Raw genomic sequence first — 591 nt, 5'->3', positions numbered from 1 at the left:
GGGGTGTGGTCCCCTTTAGCCGGTGTCCCCCTCCCGTCACCGTGATGCTGTCGCCAGCAGCCGCCTGGTGTGGTCTCCTTGCCCAGCACAGCACAGCAGGGCTGGCTCGGGGCCACCGCGTGGCTCTGAGTGCTGAGTAACAAGGGCAGGGCCGGAGGTGAGGGGACACCGCGTCCTCTTCGGTGGCCTTGGGGCTGCTCCCCGTGCTGGGACGTGGGGCACCCGCACATGTGAGGTGACACACAGGAGGTGACACGCATGGACATGGGCTCTGCCGTGTGGCACGGCCAGGCTGGGACACGTGGAGCTCGGAGAGGGCACATGTGGCCCCGTGGCGCCCAGATGTGGCCCTTGGTCCCACAGGGTGGCCCCTCCATCCTCCCCTCCCACTGGTGCCAGCCACGCTGCCCCGCTGCCGCCGTGGCACAGCTACAGGCGCACACACGGGTGATTGTGCTATGCAAGCACGTGTGTGCGCACCCCCTGCCCGTGCACGCACGTGGGCACGCGTGGACGTGCACGTATGAGCGTGCTAACGTGTGTGGGCTGGGCGTGGGGGATGCGCGTGGGTGTGCACACGCGTGTGCGTGC

The sequence above is a fragment of the Mesitornis unicolor genome, unplaced genomic scaffold (assembly GCF_000695765.1).
Source record: "Mesitornis unicolor isolate BGI_N332 unplaced genomic scaffold, ASM69576v1 scaffold29601, whole genome shotgun sequence".
Lineage (NCBI taxonomy): Eukaryota > Metazoa > Chordata > Aves > Mesitornithiformes > Mesitornithidae > Mesitornis > Mesitornis unicolor.
The sequence above is the reverse complement of the archived record's forward strand: the minus strand, read 5'-3'. Positions refer to the sequence as shown.